Genomic DNA, 15,806 nt, shown 5'->3' on the forward strand with positions numbered 1-15,806 from the left:
GTTTTGGCCTTCACCTCAATGTAATTTTGTGTGCCTTATTATTCACCATCAAACTCAAGCTGGCTTCCTTTCAATCTGAGTACTGGAATAGTGCTTTTCTTAGTTTTCTAATTGTGGGATTGTGTGCCTTAGTGTTCATCACCATATCATATGGAGGTCTCTAGGTGGTAATAGGACCTAGCCACCGGTGATAGTACTGTGCATCACCGTCACTTAGTTACAAAATTTCTAATCCCGTGTTTGAACCCTCCCGCTCGGAACTGATGAAAGTTTGATTCCCGCGTGCCGTAAAAGTTACGCAGAGAGCAAATAACCTACTCCAACATCCCCCCTAACCCTCCCGAACCCCTACCCTGCCACTGCCCTCCCTCCCCCCCCCACACACATAGCTTTTCTTTTCCTCATTGTTGCTATACGTCATCGCCGCTCCTGCTCATCAGCATTGCTTAGCCCTTGCTCCGTGCCAGTGCACATCGCTAGATTGCCCTCACAGATATACCAATGAACGAGCTACTGCTATCACCAGCGTTGCCACTCGTGCTCACTGCCGCTAGATCCAAAGGCAAGTGTAATAAGGCCTTACTTGCATCACCGTCCCTTCTCCTTGAAACTCATCTCCTTACTAATGTTTATTGATGCAATTCCTTGGCAGGACGACCTCATCTCTTCGGCTAGTGGTGTCCTTCCAGATGAAGAATGCCCTAGCATGAGGAATGCAGTGGACATCCTCTCAGACAATGTGCTTGCCGACATCTTTCACTACCTCCCCGCCTTGTCCTTGTGCTGCTGCAAGTGTGTCTGTCGCTCCTAGAGGCTCCTATCAACGTAAGAAGCTTTCATAGACTATCATCGGCTTCTTCTGTGGCAGCTGGTGGAAGGGCAATCGCCACTTCACCAGCATCATTGGTGAATGGCCCTCCTTGTCCTTCTTGCCCTTCCCCCTTAAAAAAGTCCTAGTCTCAGATTGTTGCAGTGGTTTCGTCCTTTCCTAGTGTGCTGGGCCTGATGGATTACATCGCTATGTTGTCTGCAATCTGGCAACTCACAAATGGCATGTACTGCCGCGTAGCATCCGTTATGTTGGTTAGGCTCGCTTAGGTTTTGATCCAACGTACTCGCACTTCCATGTGATTGAATTTGTTGAGGTGGAGGGTGTGTACGTAGGTGTGGATTTCTACTCATCTAAAACTACAACATGGATCTTTAAGGAATCTGAATGGGGCAATGGTAGTATTGTTCTACGTTCAAAATCGAGAAGTGTTTTTCTTAATGGTTTTATGCACATGCTTGAGTACTCTGCGATAGTTGCTATGGATGTGGAGGGAAAGACATGGAGGACAATTCATAAACTAGGTGGTGCTAAAATGTCCATCCATCAAGCTCAGGGTCATCTATGTGTGTGTTGTGCTGATTTTCGCTATAGGCCTTGGCTTTTAGTGTGGATACTTGAAGACTATGGTAGTGATAACTAGAGTTTGAAGCATGTTGTGGACACAGAGGAACTGTTTGGACGCATAAATATTAAAGTTGGTTTTGAGCTTTATGATGAGAAGTACATAGTGATTACAGTTCACCTAGAATAGAATTTTATTTTCCTTCTTGGAAAGGATAGAACATTGATTGCATATGACATGGACCACAGAAAGATTCATGTTATCTAAGCCTGTGTTATCTGCTTTTGTAGATCAAGAGGGCATTTCCATATGAACAGGCCTTACCATCTTTCTTATGTTCCCTTGTTCTTGGAGTCATTAGCAGAGTAGTAAAGATGCATTTGTGCATTTCATCGTCACGACAATCTTTATTTAGGTAGGCAGTTGTTTTCATTCTATATATGTATAGGCCAATTTTGGCTTGTTAACTAAAGGAATGATATGTTCAATATTATTAATTCTACTGCTTTATTCAGGTTGTGGATCAGAGATGAAGAAGAGGGATTCCATGGTGCATTGGCTACCAATCCGAAGGATGCACTAATTATATTCATTTTGACTTGCAAGCAGTAATGCCACATAGAAGGAGCACAACTATGTCGTTACATCAGTACCTTTAGTATGCTCTATGTACAGCTTGTGTTAGGACATCAGTTGAGAAAGATGTTATGGTAGCGTCCATTATTATTGTAAAAAGTACTCTTGTTGGTAAACATGATGTATTGATGTAATGATTATATATCTGTATGATTTGTGTTCATGAAGCTATTAAGGGCCCATCTAAATTAGTAATTATTGTGAAACCAGATGAAATTCGGTCACCGTTGCTATACGTATGATGCGGCAAGGATCAAAAGTATATCACTGCCGAATCCTTTAGTAACCCAACACCGACTAAACGATCATCAAAGGCGGATCATGGTGCAAGACGACGGTGACCATGACTTTTGTATTGGCGGATCATACGCTAAAGCGACAGTGGTGTTAACCTCTACACAGGCGTCTCAGCCATCGAACCAATAGTGAACCCGCACCGCTGACAGTCGGGTCAAAGTATAAGGCGACGGTGTTGGTGACCACTATACAGGCGGGTGATGTGCCTAGACGACGGTTTTGATAGCCTCGACACAATCGGATCATTTACCAATGAGGCGGTGTTAGTGTACATCCACAGCCGGGTCGTGTTCCAATGTGACTGAAGTAAGGACCTAATCACGGACGGATCATAAGTCAATCGGCGGTGTTAGTGTACGCCACAGTCGGTCCTAGATGCCAACGGTGAAGGCTATGACTATCACTGTCGACAGCTTACAGCTGAGGCTGAAATTGGACAGTGATGTGGGTTACGACGCGGCTGTGAAAGATACGAGTGTAGTAGTGATTTGTAACATACATCTGAAACACTTGCAAAACACCCGAATTTTTTTGAAAACACGTGTGTAGCTATTGCAAACATCCCGATGAAACAATAGCAATATACATATGAAAAACACATAAAACACTTACATATATACACAACATCCAGATCTACTTTTACAACATCCAAGTGAAACATTTGCAACATACGTCTGAAATAGATGAAACATTTAGAACATATACTTGAAACATACGTGTATAGCCATTGCAACATGTGCAACATCCCGATCTACTTTTGCAACATCGATATAAAACAGTTGCAACATACCTCTGAAACATCTAAAACACTTAAAACATACACTTGTAACATGCATTTTCAATGCAACATCTACTTGTTTCTTGGATGAATAGAGGCTCGGCGGCACACAGAGCTCCATGCCGACATGTAGATTGATGCGTGCTGGAGAAGGCCGTGGCGGGCGGGCAGGTGCGATGCCCTTGCGCTGGAGAAAGGTCGCGGCGAATGGGTTGCGGTGCCCGTGGCACGACACCCCTGCGCTAGAGAAAGGCCATGACGGACGGGGTGTGGTGCCCGCAGCAGGCGAGCACGGTGGAAGCGAGCATTGTGGGCATAGACAGGAGCGAGTGTTGCAGGCGGGGTGCGCGACGAGCGGGAGCGAGCAGCATGGACTAAGAAGTGCTGCGTCGAGATGGACGGACGTCCTGAGGAGAGCATTACCATCTCCCTTTCCCTATTTTTATGATTACTAACCGAATCTGAATGTTCAGCTACTCCCTGCCTTACATAGATATCATTTGAACTATATCTCGTATTTTCTATGTTAGAATTAAAACTACTATCTTTGTGGGTATTCAAATTAAATGCATGATCAGCTATATGTTTAATATTTTTGTGTCACTACAGTTAGCAGCATCAACCGAATACTACTTTTTCATCTAGAGTAGCCAATCCCTTTTCTTGAGTAAATAATTCAGAATTTTCATTTGCAATAATAGAAGTTTTATTTAAACAATCATCATTATCATTCATCTCAGAGTTATTAAGCGTAACTTTAACAATACTAGATTGGATTGAGGATAAAGCACTTGTAGATAATACCTCTCTTAGCACATCGTCGAATGGTGGAAACTCTTTAAATTTGATGACTCATTTTTCTGTCTTCTGATAACATGTAAAATATATTTTTCTAAACACATGATTAATTTTTTGAATAAGATCTTCTGGCACTTCTATGGGTAGCTCTTCAAGTTTGTAATCTTGAGCCATATCTTCTCTGTTGCTTATTGCTGGTCGTGTGGCAAAATCCACGAATTCGTATGCTTATTGGTAGATTCCCGTGTTTCTTTTTGCTGCACTAGCTAAATGATCTGCAACAGCGCTATTTTTGCAGCTCAAAAGGCACAGAGAGCAAGCACTTATCCGCCCCCCTACAGGGCTCGAATATAGTTTAAGATGTTTTAGATGTATGTTTTAGAAGTTTTAGAGGTATATTATAAGTGTTTCACAAGGATGTTGCAAAAATAGTTGGGATGTTACACATGTTGCAATAGGCTATACACATATATTTCAAGTGTATGTTTCAAATGTTTCATCTGTTTCAGACGTATGTTGCAAGTGTTTTATTTGCACGTTGCAGAACTAGATCCGGATGTTGCATATATACGCAAGTGTTTTAAGTGTTTTTATACGTATGTTTTGCAAGTGTTTCATCTTGATTTTTACATATGTTTGCAATGGCTACACACGTGTTTTCAATTTTTTCTGGTGTTTTGCAAGTGTTTCAGCTGCTTCGGACGTATGTTGCAAGTGTTTTATCTAGATATTATAAAAGTAGATCAAATATTGCATATGTTATAATGCTGGTGAGAAACGAAGGAGGTGCCAGCAGTCCCTGCACGTGGTCTAGCGGTGCGGGCCCTGCGTGTGCACGAAATGCAAGCTCGGACGGAAGCGTGCTGGCCCGAACATGGGAAATAGGAGTGCAGTGTAGGCGTCCGACCGGACGTCGCTAGCACTCACTTCAACGCCGGCAGCAAGCAACGATAATCTGATGCACAACAACTTCGTCCTCGTATACACGTCTTCCAATGATTTAAAGCTCACCAAATCACCGACTCTATGGTGGCTTCGTTTTGTCTTCTGTTGCAGGCGATTTGACTAAGAAGCAGATGAATAGGCAATAAAAGATCGGTTACTTGGGGTCGCACCATCGCGATGAACCGATCTCGAGGCCAAGAACCACGAAGGCAATCAGCCTTCAAACCGATGCAGCGGTGACAAACAAATTTGATATTTGGCATCAAAATTCGGCTGCGAAATAGCCAAAATTAAACCTGTACCTAGCGGAGTCGCCAATTATGTTACCGTGAAAAAATGATTACGCGACACCACAATAACTACAGTTCTTTCGCGACGATGAACGACTAGTTTACAAGACAAACTAGCAAAGGGGTTCCTTGCTTTTACGGAGGAGAGCCGACCGTTTTTCATTGCAAAACACCAATCCATAATGAGAGTTAGGGTTTGACATGTACATGTACTGCTATTCTAAGGTAGAAGAAAGAAATTAAACATAAACAAAAAAATAGTAGATATATGATGTCGATTAGCGGCCGAGTGCACCCATAATTTATATACGGTGTACCCTGTCTTTGGTAAACGTATTCATTTAATCAATCAGAAGTCTTACATAAACAAATCAACTATAGTATTCTATCTCTCATATTCTTCCTCCCACTAAACTTCGGAGAAACAAACAAAATCTGTGTAAACGACCGACATGCTTCTCATAGAAAATCTAATATATTCATGCATAATTTCCTCCCTTCTCTCTTTAGCGACTAGCGAAGCCTCCATTGATTATCCTTTCTGAAGTCGCATATTGCTCTGCAAGCACAGCACTACCTGACTTGGTCTTTTGGACTTGTAGAGCGCCGAACCACCATGACTACTCGTCATGGTGAAACAATCTGCTTTGCCTGACGATCTCTTATCCTGACGCTGATGCTGATCCTGTTCTGGACTCCAACCACAGCTGCCTTTTTAGAGCTAAAAATACAAACACTACTACAGAATTTTACTGTAGGAGCGGCTCTAGAGCCTCTATAGGGGCGGCTGCACCAGCCGTCCTTCCCAGGGTGTTCCTACAGAGGGTGCCTCTGTAGAGGCGGTTTCCTGACCGCCCCTGCAGTGCCCTCTGTAGGGGCGGCTGGTGTTTTCAGCCGCCCCTATAGTGCCTTCTGTAGGGGTGGCTGGTAATATCAGCCGCCTCTGTAGTGGACTTCTGTAAGGACGGCTGTATCACCAGCCGCCCCTGCTGTGTGTATTTATAAGGGCGGTTCAATCAAGAACCGCCCCTACAGTGGATTTTCCAGAAAAAAAAATTCAAATTCAAATCTGACCCGTATATATATATATATATATATATATATATATATATATATATATATATATATATATATATAAGTAACAACAATCTTTTCTTAACTCTGACATATATTTAAGCATTTTCAAGAGGTACACCAATTCACACTAAACATTTTGACACTGGTTTCACAAAATCACAGCAAGTAAATACAACTTGAATAATAAAGTTCAAACATTTGCTCTAGCCAATACTGAAAATTTAGTACATTTGATGCACTCACAACTACACATGCAGATATTGCTACAGCTAAGAAATCTCCATGGAGACAAATAATTGTTAAGAACAATCATGCAAGGACAGCTACAGGGAAAACCAATTTCAACAGAGATAGATTCATTACATATGAAAGCCCTCACCTTGAGGATTTGGACTTAACATTGTCAAATATTTTGGATACAAACTTTCCTACAAATCAACATGTCTGATGTCTGCTGTTGGGCCATGGAATAGTGAGACATGAGAATTACGTATAGTATTTAATTATTGGATAAAGAACAATAATTAGCAAACATAGAACTTCCTAGTAGTGAAAACATATATACACCTGTAGCTATAAATTAAAATATGTTGACAAATGAAAAGATATAGATTGTTTGCCCCCTGAAAATGATTCATGTTCAGAACAAATAATAAGAGTTTGAAATCTATAGTTTTGTGGTATTCTGTAATAGAAGGAATCACTAGGAATCACTTTTGTTTACACTAGTGCATGTCTGGTCAAAATATCTATACTTGGGCTATTGAGATCTGAACCAAAGCATACAGTACTACTACACATGCTTTCAGAAAAGTATACTACGCCGGATTTCAGTTTTCAGCGATGGAATGTACTTCCTGTAATGACAAATAATAATCAGCACCCAAAGCAAATAGCTGCTGGTCCTTACCTTGCCATATGGTGAGACTAGCTACTAAAGTGTCGCGATCTTGTCCCCCAGCTTGTGGCTCCTCATACATGGTGCCTAACATAAAGTAAAACCAGAAAAAAAAATCAGAATCAGAAAAGGAAAACAAAAAGACAAGCCTCCTGAAATGTTTAGCAGTATTGACTAATAATTGTTCCATAGGCACTGTGGATATGGTGCAAAGCACTGAACTCATCACAGAGTCCATAGGCATTGTGGACAGATATTCACATGTAGTGACATTATCTGACAAAGAAGTGCAAAGTAGCAGTGCACGAATAGTGGCGAATCGACAAAATAAAACAAAAGGATTTGCTCTGAAACATAGGTGTACCCAGCTATAGTAGCACCTTTCTCTTATCAGTGTCCCAATGTATGGCAGGGCTACATGATGTTCAGTAAAAGAAAAGGAATTTTACTTTCTTGCAGCAGCAGTGTACTTCAAAAATAGAAGAATCCTATCCAAACTAATGAGTCCAAATTAAAGGCACTCTATAAATTTTGGCATACTTCATAAGATGGACTGAATATAACTTGAGAATCAGATAATTGAGACCCCAATATGATGTAATGATGAATTATTTCCTGATGACATATTTTTCGGCATAACTGGAAACGGAAGCATCAATAAAGGCAGCAACAGCGCCACTACAATCTCATCTCGTCTGGGATAGAATCTAATTTTCATCATACTGAATTCCACTTACTGGTATTAAGCAAGTGAACACAATCGAGCAAAGTATCCTAAACTCATAATTTGTATCATCAATATAGGAAGGTTCTCATAACTGTGAACCCAATGTAAGACAACTCGTGTAGGAAGACGTTGGCAGAAGGTAAGAAGTCATGGTGGATGATATAGTGCACACCCTATCAGAATTATGTGGGATGCACTCAAGCTAACACCAACAGGAATCACATGAACTGAGCAACAACTTTTATTAACAGTAAGCAAAATTATGGCAGTACATTGAATCTGTAATGCACCTAGATAATTTACCTTGGCAAGTTGCAACGCTATTAGATGATCATACACCTCTGAAAATGAAGCAAAACTGTAAGCATTACGATAAAGTTAATTTGTTTAAGAACGTGTAAAACTGAATCCTGTGATCCTTGTTGGAGGACATGTACATAGACACACCATATGCAATCAATGAAGAGAACTAATTTGACTGTGATATATGTGCATCTTTTAACCTTAAAAGTAACATATTCATCGAAACATGTTTGGCTGTAGCAAAGTGGAAACAAATATTATGGAATAGATCAAAGAAGCAAAACCAAAAAAGCCTAACACTGTTTTTTTGACAACCGTGGTAGCAGCTTGCACACACGCATCATCTCCCTTTTGTGTTCTTCATTAGGAAATGAGCACATATAATTTAATGAAAGCGAGAGAAAAATCTGAAGAAGAATGTACAACATGAGGGGAACTGTAGACCATAACTCTATCTAAGGTAAACAATACCTGCATCTGGTCGCATCGGGGGCATCGCGCGCGCCGACGCCCGGGCTGCGCTGTTAAGGTTTGCCCACGTCGGGCCTCCCGTACTGGCGTGGCACAGCATCGGGCCGCTGGAGCCGGGAAGAGGGAGCGGTGGAGCGAACTTGCTGGGAGAGGTGAAGCGCGTTGGCAAGTCGAGGAGGGCGGAGAGGGCGGAGCAGCGGCATCCTGGTGTCGTGGCGACCAGCGCCGGTGCCACAGCAACCCGAGGGGGGAGAGGGGAGGGGTGTGGCGGCGCTGCTGTGGGGCAGTGCGGCCATGGCGTGCGTCGACTGGATTCGGAGCAGCAGCGGGGTTTCTCGGTGGCGTCGCCGCGGTGAGGCAGGAATTTTTTTTCTCATGCTGCGTTGTCGTGGCGTCTCTACTTGTTTAGGTGCGGCGGCAATGCGGGGGAGGGCTACCGCGGTGGGCAGCGTGGAGCAGGCGTGGCAGGCATCAGATGCCTGGAGGGACGATCGGACAGTAAGGGGAGGTGCAATGTGGATGAATAGGAATCTAGGTGTGCAAAACGGGAGATGAATAGTGCACAGTCACCAGGATTAGAGGTCGGTCTTTATATAATAATAATATAATAATATCATACTATACAAATAAATATTATTATTATTATTTATTATTTATAGATTAATTAATTAATTATATATATGCTTTAACTACCCACGTGAAGTTCTGAGAGTGTATGCAGATTAACTTTTTTTTATCCAAATGTATTTATTGCAGTGCTTGTCCTGCAAAAGTTTAACTGAACACGCCCTGATATAATGATATATACGTAGTTCTTGACAACTGCTACCGGTCATCTTGTCATTTGACAAAATTTAAACCTTTCAAATTTGAAATTTTAAAAAATAACAAGTTCGAACCAAAGTTTGAGATCCAAAATGATTTCAACATAAAAAGTGATGAATACCAAAGTTGTTCAACTCATTAATATCTACAGCTTTTATTTTAGTCATCTTGTTATTTGACAAAATTTGAACCTTTCAAATTTGAAATTTTGAAAAACGACAAGTTTGAACCAAAATTTGAGACCCAAATTGATTTCAACATAAAAAGTGATGAATACCAAAGTTGTTCAACTCATGAATATCTACAACTTTTATTTTAGTCATCTTGTCATTTGACAAAATTTAAACCTTTCAAATTTGAAATTTTGAAAAACGACAAGTTCGAACCAAAATTTGAGACCCAAATTGATTTCAACATAAAAAGTAATGAATACCAAAGTTGTTCAACTCATGAATATCTACAACTTTTATTTTGGTCATTTCTTCATTTGACAAATTCTTAGCATACATTATTCACTAATTTTACATATGTCTCATATAGTTTATAAAACCTAACGAGAGATGTGTCACATTTGTGAACAATGTCATTACCACTTTGTCATATGAAGAAATGGCTAATACAAAAGTTGTAGATCTTGATGAGTTATTCAACTTTGATATTTATCACTTTTTCAGCTGAAATCATTTGGGGTACCAAAATCTTGTCTGAAGTTGTATTTTTTTGAAATTCAAAATTTAAATTGCTCAAACTTTTCATATATATATATTGACGAAACCAACAAAATAAATTGATATAGAATGATTTTAGAAAATTTTAGGAAAAAAAATCATCAGATTTGGAGTTAGTATGAGAAAGAAAAACTAGTTACAAAGTCAACCCACAGATTAAAAAAAGAAATCACACTGTTCACTATGATCATGTAAGGATCATTTAGAACAATGTGATTTCTCTTTTTAATATGTGGGTAAATTTTGTAACTAGTTGTTCTCCCTCATACTAACTCCAAATGTGATGGTTTTTTTCCTAAAAATTTCTAAAATCATGCTTCAGCATTTAAGTTTGATTAAACTTGGATGTGACAATGTTTTACGCATTTTAAAATTTGAAATTTGACAAGTTTAAACCAAATTTTAAAACCTTAAATGATTTCAGATGTAAACGTGATGAATACAAAAGTTGTTCAACTCATCAAGATCTACAACTTTTATTTTGGTCATCTTGTCATTTGACAAAATTTGAAAATTTCAAATTTGAAATTTTAAAAAATGACAAGTTCAAACCAAAATTTGAGACCCAAAATGATTTCAACATAAAAAGTGATAAATACCAAAGTTGTTCAAGTCATTAGTATCTACAACTTTTATTTTAGTCATCTTGTTATTTGACAAAATTTGAACATTTCAAATTTGAAATTTTGAAAAACGACAAGTTCGAACCAAAATTTGAGACCTAAATTGATTTCAACATAAAAAGTGATGAATACCAAAGTTGTTCAACTCATGAATATCTACAACTTTTATTTTGGTCATTTCTTCATTTGATAAATTCTTAGCATACATTGTTCACTAATCTTACACATGTCTCATAGTTTATAAAACCTTATGAGAGATGTGTCACATTTGTGAACAATGTTACTACCACTTTGTCATATGAAGAAATGACCAATACAAAAGTTGTAGATCTTCATGAGTTATTCAACTTTGGTATTTATCACTTTTTCAGCTGAAATCATTTGGGGTACCAAAATCTTGTCTGAAGTTGCATTTTTTTGAAATTTAAAATTTAAATTGCTCAAACTTTTCATATGTATATATTGACAAAACCAACAAAATAAATTGATAGAGAATGATTTTAGAAAATTTTAGGAAAAAAATCATCAGATTTGGAGTTAGTATGAGGAAGAAAAACTAGTTACAAAGTTGACCCACAGATTAAAAAAAAGGAATCACACTTTCACTATGATCATGTAAGGATCATCTAGAACAGTGTGATTTCTCTTTTCAATCTGTGGGTAAACTTTGTAACTAGTTGTTCTCCCTCATACTAACTCCAAATGTAATGATTTTTTTCCTAAAAATTTCTAAAATGATGCTTCAGCATTTAAGTTTAACCAAATTTAGATGTGACAATGTTTTACACATTTTAAAATTCGAAATTTGACAAGTTCAAACCAAATTTTAAAACCTTAAATGATTTATGATGTAAAAGTGATGAATACAAAAGTTGTTCAACTCATCAAGATCTACAACTTTTATTTTGGTTATCTTATCATTTGACTAAATTTAAACCTTTCAAATTTTAAAATTTAAAAAAAGACAAATAGGCACTGCAGGGGCGGCTGGTGATTGAGCCGCCCCTACAGATCAGCCCCAACTGTAGGGGTGGCTCAGGTTACCAGCCGCCCCTACAGTGCCATCTGTAGGGACGGCTGGGCTGCTGGGGCCCGAGGACGCCCACTGTAGGGGCGCCTCCAACCCCAGCCGCCATACAGTAAAAATGCCCCCGTTCCTAGTATAAAAATCTGGCGTAGTGAAATCCTAATGCTTATGACGAATTAAGCACTGTTGCCCTGCCGACTTAATCAGGCTAACATTGAATAAGACAACAAAAAAAGAACTTGGTCTGGGGAAGGCGCCCCCGAGCATTCTGCCCAAGGTGGAAGACCTCTCACGCAGGCTGAGAAAATTTTCGAACCCTATACCCCGCTTGTACACAGCGGCACCGTTGCCCTATGAGTGGGCTGATCCTTAGACCTGTGCTTTGAAACACGGGACAAATAAGAGATTTTTTTACCTACGTCCAGCGAATGCGCCCCATGGAGGATCGAATCCAGGTTGAGAGGGTGCTACTAGAACGGCTTGACCATCCAGTCTAGGCGCCGTTCGCAAATAAGACAATTCGGCAACTCCAGTGGCATTTTTGCCATGCAAACTGACCAAATCACAATTAACAATTTAATCCGGTTGATGCATGAATCAAACAAAGCAGCTGGCTAATCAATAGCATCTAGATTAATATCTCAGCTTTCCTTCCAGCTGGCTCAGTGAACCCAATATAATTCTAACTAAACATTTACTAATTCACCTAGATCCTAGCAAATATATTCCCTGTAGCATTTGTTGAATTTGGCCATCATCATAACTACTAATTTCTTGACGTTGCTCATTAGCGCCAAATGCAGTTGCCAACACCATGGTATTTTTGTTAGGAATGGAAATGTTGATGCTTTTCGTCCGCCCTTCACTGCCGGTGTTACATGGGCATTGTCGGGTTCATGAACCCGGGGTCCCAAATGGACCCGCTTCCCTGCAAAAACTCGGCCCAGCAGACGGCGTAGCGACAACGCGCGCTTCCTAGGCCGGCCCAGATACATAATGACAGACCGGGATAACGATCCGGTCCCCGACCGGAAGGCCTGGCCAAGGTGGGACCACAGTCCGACCTCGACCTCCTTTTCCAACCGGGGATACGCCAGACCTCTGCTCGCGGCTCTTCCCCGACCGACACGGTCGGGGTCGGCTGGGAACGACCGACCGGGGACGCCCGCTCGGTGAGGGCCCGGGAATCAGGCGGAGCAGATAAGGTAAGACGCTCATGTCAACTGCAATACCGAGGACCGTACCCTGCCATGCTCTGCGCACCTGCATGACGGTGCCACCAGACCATGTCAGACGGGCACTATGCAACCTTCCAGACGTGTTAGAGCACAAACAGTATTGTAGGCGACGACGTTTGTCCCCACCACGACCGCTATGCGACCTTTTCCCCTATGGCTCCGCGTCCCCCGTGGACGCGTGCGCGTGGGGGCTCTGAAGAATGCTGATGTCGCCCCCTCTCACATCCGAGTTCATGGGGATGGTGGGCTACACTCTCGCTTCCTTTCATGACCTCGTCGATGACGAGGTCGAAAGCGACGGCTCCAGCATCGGCGACGTCGTGGCACCTGGCCACCCTCTGTCCCAGGAGTGCGCCCTGACGGACGCCCCAGGACAGTCACCAGTGGTAGTGGAGTCTCTGCAAACCCACACCCCTTCAGACCCCCGTGCGAAGGCCCTCGCACGTGCGTAGAAGCATGGCGAGGAGTTACGACAAAGGCGGCAGAGCCAGCCGCCACCTACACTAGCGCGCTTGGTGCGACACGCTGCGCCACATGCTCGTAACCCGTCAAGCAGCGCTCGGGGGCGCACCCATCAGGTCTAGCGTAACATCTTGGACAAATAGAATGACCCCCCTCAGTTCGCTCGGGCTGGCCAGGACATCGCTGCTGCGGTGTTGCTTCTACGTGGCCTCTCCGAGCCAGCTGACCCCCAGGAATAGGCAATCCACCGGAACCTCCGGACGCTGGTGGAGACCGCCACCATTCAATAGGCGAAAAGCTCCACGTCACGACACCGGCTTGTGGCCTCTTGCCCAACTGCAGGACTAGGGCTACACCAGTCGAATCGCTCCGTCCACTCACCACTACCGTTGCCAGGCGTGGGGCAGGAAGCCACGGTAGCATCGTAGCCTGACCCGACGCCCGCTCCACACGGACCACCTATGCGCGAATGCCTTGGGCCGAACTGTGATGCTCGTAGCCTCATCAACAATCGACGCCATGCCCGGCATGATGATGATGTCTATCGAGTGGCGGCAAGAGCAGGCGGCGCGGATCATAGCCTGACCATCGAGGAGTGTGGGGACATGCACCCTAGGTATTGTGGCCGACCAAACGACCAGAGCCCTAGCCCAGATGGCCCGGGGCCATGGGCCTTTGGTCGTCGCATCCAGAAAGCGCTGTTCCCATAGCGCTTTTGACCGCCCACCAACATCGCCAGATACACCGGGGAGACGAATCCCGGTATATGGCTCGAAGACTTTTGGTTCACCTACCAAGCCAGAGGAGTGGATGATGACCACTTCATCATCCAGTACCTCCCCATCTGCGTGGGGGTGCATGTTCAAGCATGGCTCGAATTCCTTCTGCCCGATAGCATCCATGACTGGGCAGATCTCAAGATGGTCTTCGTCAGAAATTACTAGGGGACATATGTCCATCCTGGGAATTCCTGGGACCTCAAGAGCTGCCAGCAGGATCCTAATGAGTCCCTATGGGATTACATCCATAGGTTCTCAAAGCGGTGCAACTCTCTTCCTGATGTCGTCGACACGGACGTCATCAGCGTGTTCCTCTCTGGGACAACCTGTGAGTCCTTGATCCATAAGCTTGGCTGTGTGAAGCCCTGTACCACCTATGACCTGGTCGACATCACCATGAACCATGCCTCTGGTGAGGAGGTGGTCGGGGTGGTCTTTAGTGGCGGTCGGGATAGGGGTAAGGCCAAGCACGTGGACCAAGGCGAGGGCCACTCCACACAAAATGGCAAGAAGAACAAGAAGGATCGGCACTGACCGACCAACCTAGCTTTGGTCGCCACAGCCGATCGTGCGGGCAAGTAGCCCCAGCAGGGCCAGCCTGACCACTTTGATAAGCTCATGGAGAGTCCATGCACCAACCACGCCTACCCCATCAAGCACCTCTACAAGGACTATGAACTCCTCAAGCACTTTCTGCGGCAGGCCGGCAAGCCAAAGGAAGGGAAAGGCAAGGAGGAGGCGGCCAAGAAAGGAGGCACGGCAGGAAAGGATGATGATGGCTTCCCTGACCCCGAGGAATGCCTCATGATCTTCGTGCTCTATCTCGCCTGACCCCTCGGCCATGCCTGACACTTGGGTTCACGCTCTGTCTCGTCCGATGCCACTGGTTCATGCTTCGTTTGGTCCGACGGCGACCCACAATCTTACACCCACTGGGTGCACTCGTGAAACAAGTGTAAATAGCCTCTTCACGACTTCACAGAAGTCCTAAAAGGGCTCAGGGCTCCTGTTGGGTTCAAGTGATCATAATGACAGGCCTAGATACATAATGACAATGTGCACCTCTCGGGCCAGCCTAGATACATAATGATAGGCCAGGGTCCTTAATGGACCCGCTTCCCTGCAAAAACTTAGCCTAGCAGATGGCGTAGCGACAACGTGCGCCTCTCGGGCCAGCCTAGATACATAATGATAGGCCGGAACAACGATCCGGTCCCCGACCAGAAGGCCAAGCCAATGTGGGACCATAGTCCAACTCTGACCTCCTTTTCCGACTGGGGATACATCGGACCTCTGCTCGTGGCTCTTCCCTGACTGACACGGTCAGGGCCGACTAGGAATGACTGACTAGGGATGCCTGCTCGATGAGGGCCCGGGGATTAGGCGAAGCAGATAAGGTAAGGCGCTCAAGTCAACCGCAATTTTGAGGACCATACCCTGCCATGCCCTATGCACCTATAGGATGGTGCCACCAGACCATGCTAGACAGGCACTATGTAACCTTCCAGAC

This window comes from Miscanthus floridulus, chromosome 14, assembly GCF_019320115.1.
Source record: "Miscanthus floridulus cultivar M001 chromosome 14, ASM1932011v1, whole genome shotgun sequence".
Taxonomy (NCBI): domain Eukaryota; kingdom Viridiplantae; phylum Streptophyta; class Magnoliopsida; order Poales; family Poaceae; genus Miscanthus; species Miscanthus floridulus.